Source organism: Lathyrus oleraceus, chromosome 7, assembly GCF_024323335.1.
Source record: "Lathyrus oleraceus cultivar Zhongwan6 chromosome 7, CAAS_Psat_ZW6_1.0, whole genome shotgun sequence".
Classification (NCBI taxonomy): Eukaryota; Viridiplantae; Streptophyta; class Magnoliopsida; order Fabales; family Fabaceae; genus Lathyrus; species Lathyrus oleraceus.
The window spans coordinates 53,322,133-53,325,620 of NC_066585.1; the positions used below are offsets into that span (position 1 = coordinate 53,322,133).

General features: G+C 39.9%; 1 non-coding gene across 1 annotated transcript; it reads right to left on the reverse strand.

Annotated features, from left to right (window-relative positions):
* Positions 1–321: 321 nt before the first annotated feature.
* On the reverse strand, positions 322–428 carry LOC127109429 (small nucleolar RNA R71). The gene has a single exon (XR_007796720.1). It is a non-coding gene; the product is annotated as a small nucleolar RNA R71 (small nucleolar RNA).
* Between the last annotated feature and the right edge of the window lie 3,060 nt (positions 429–3,488).

The window sequence follows — 3,488 nt, forward strand, 5'->3', positions numbered from 1 at the left end:
CATTCGAGCACCGCCCCTCATAATGTTCAAGCCAACAACTTCAAACCTAAACCCTCTTTGTTGCAAATCATGCAACATAACAAGTTCTCTAGAAGCCCTATGGAGGACCCGAATCTATATCTTTATGTGATTCTTCAGTATATCGACACATACAAAAGCAATGGCATCGGCCCTGAAGCCATTCGATGACATCATTTTCCATTTTCCCTCAGGGATAAAGCCAGATCTTGGATACAGTCCCTCCCAGCTAATTCTGTTACGACATGGAACAAGCTCAAGAAGGTTTTCCTTGCTCGATATTTCTCGTCATCTAAAACGGAAATTTTAAGAAATTAAATCACTTACTTCAGACAAGCTGATAAAGAATCTCTCTTTTATGCCTCTGAAAGGTACAAAGATATGATGAGACCTTACCCACATCACGACTTAGAGCAATGGCTAGCTATCCACGCCTTCTATGATGGTCTCCTCTATAACACGAGGATGACATTCGATGTTGCCGCTGGAGGAGCCCTAATGGACAAACCTTTCACCGAAGCCTACAATCTTATTGAAATTTATGGAGTACAGCGACATGTCACATTTGACTGTAAGTTGTTATCTGAGCCTTCCCACGACTAGGCAAATTATGGGCAGGGTAACCCATAGTCTAACACGTATAATCCTGGATGAAGGAATCATCCGAATTTCTCCTATAAGAACAACAACACTCTTTTTGCACCAAGCCCACCTCCTACTATTCCCGTAGATTCCATAATAATAAAGGAGCCCCATCCTCTCCTTCTGCACCTAAGAAGTCAAATATGAAGCTCATGATGGAGAATTTCGTCACGTCTCAGACCCAATAGAATAAGGAGTTTATGAAGCAAAATATTCATACCAATCAATTGATAAATCAGTTGGTGAACAAGGTATATGCCATGGCTACCCATAATAAGATGCTTGAGACACAAATAACTCAAGTAGCCCAACAACAAGAGACAATTGTTGCTCATACTGGCACATTCCCAGGCCATCCATAACCCAACCCCAAAGGTCACACTAATGCCATCACACTTCGAAGTGGGACAAAATTAGACGACCCAGTTGATCCTAGGGTTAGATACCCTATAGTGGAGAGGAGAGTCGAGAGAGTGACAAAGAGGATTACTAATAGCACACCTATGAGAGTAGATCCAGAAGTTGATAACGAGTTGGCACCCAAAGATAAGGAATCGATTCAGAATGAACAACCGTATGTAGTCCCTCCATCATATAAGCCACTCATCCCTTACCCTCAAAGACTAGTGAAGTCTAAAAATTAAAAAAAAATTGTGGAGCTCTTGAAGCAGCTTCACATTAGTGTTCCTTTTACGGAGGCTATCACACAAATTCCCTCCTACACTAAGTTCCTGAAGGAGATCCTGTCAAACAAAAGAAAGCTTGATGATTATAAAACTGTGCACTCACTAAAGAGTGTAACACCATTATACAAAATAATATGCCCCCAAATAGAAAGATCCATAGATTTTTTCCGTTTCCTATGTTATTGGCAAGTTTGTCATCGATAAAGCCCTGTGTGATCTCGAAGCGAGCGTGAGTTTGATGCCTCTCTCAGTTTGTGAAAAGCTGAATTTAGGAGGATTGAATCCCACTAAGATGCCCCTCCAGCTGACTGATCGTTCAAAAGTATCTTGTTGGTATTCTGGAAGATATTTTAGTTAGAATAGGCCATCTATACATCACTACTGACTTTGTAGTGATGTATATTAAGGAGGGCTCCAACATTACCATCTTATTAGGCAGACCCTTTATGGCCACAACTAGTGTAATTATAGATGTAAAACGAGGGAAACTAACCTTTGAGGTAGGCAAGGAGAAGATAGAATTCATCCTTTCTCAGTTCATGAAAGCCCCAACCATAGACAATTCTTTCTTTTTTTAGACATTATTGATGAGTGCATAAAAGAACTGACGTTGGAAACACAACCGACTGAAGAGTTGGTTGAACTTCCAGCGACAGTTTGCTAGAGGAAGACGAGGTTGGGCTTTATCGTCCTTATGTAAATGATAGCCTAAGAGAATGTCTTGCGCTTACCCTGACCCAATTCCTAGCCCAAAGCAACCATCAGTAGAACTTAAAGTGCTACCCAAAAATTTGAGGTAAAAATTTCAAGATGAGCAACTGGATCGTCCAGTTCTAGTTAAGGTTGACCTTGGCAGAGACGAGACTGAGAGACTTCTAAAAGTGCCAAGAAGGTATCATAAAGCTTTAGGCTACAACATATCTGATCTAACTGAGATTTCCCCTCTGTGTGTATGCCCAGAATTATGCTAGAAGAGGACTCGAAAGCCTCTAGAGAGCATCAGAGAGGGATTAATCCTATTATGAGTAAAGTAGTTATAAAAGAGGTGATGAGGCTGCTTGATGTTGGGATTATTTCTCCAATATCAGATATCCGATGGATTAGCCTGATACATGTTGTACCAAAGAAGGGAGGTGTAATTATAGTACAAAATGAAAAAAGTGAATCAGTAGCTAAACGTGTAGAGTCAGGGTTGAGAATATGTATCGTCTATAGGAAGTTTAATAAGGCCGCTAGAAAAGACCATTCCTCTCTTCCTTTCATTAATCAAATTTTAGAGCGCCTTGCTAGGCACTCCCATTTTTGTTACCCATACGGATATTCAGGATTCTTTCAAATCCCTATCCATCCCGATGATCAGCAAAAGACCACCTTTACTTGCCACAACAGAACATTCGTCTACCGTCGAATGTCATTTGGATTATATAAGGCATATGTAACCTTTCAAAGATGCATGATGGAAATCTTTGCAAATTTCATAGATGATATCATGAAAGTCTTCATGGATGACTTCTCTGCATGCAAAATAAGTTTCGAAGGTTGTTTGGCTAATTTAGAAAAGGTGTTAGATAGGTGTATGAAAGTTAACTTAGTATTAAATTGGAAGAAGTGCCACTTCATGGTTAAGGAGGGCATAGTCCTGGGACATATAGTGTCCGAAAAAGGAATCACAGTTAACAAGGCTAAGATTGAAGTTTTTTAAAACCTCCAACCACCTAAAATTGTCAGAGAAGTCCAGAGTTTTATAAGACACACTAGTTTCTACTGGCGATTTATAATAGACTTCTCTAAAATCATAAAACCCCTGATCGGTCTATTGATAAAGGATGTTGAGTTCGTTTTATACGAACAATGCCTTGAATCCTTCTAGCTTCTTAAATGCGCATTGATCTTCGAGCCCATTATACAACCTTCTGATTGGAGTTAGCCTTTCGAGATCACGTGTAATGCGAGTGATTATGCAGTACGCGTTGTTTTAGGACAACCGATAGATAAAAAGTTACTAGTCATCTATTATGCTAGTAGGACCCTAGATGGAGTTGAAGTTAACTATGCCACCATTGAGAAATAACTCATAGTTGTTGTCTTTACAATTGATAAATTTCGCTCCTACCTAATGGGTCCTGCTGCTGCAAGAATTTG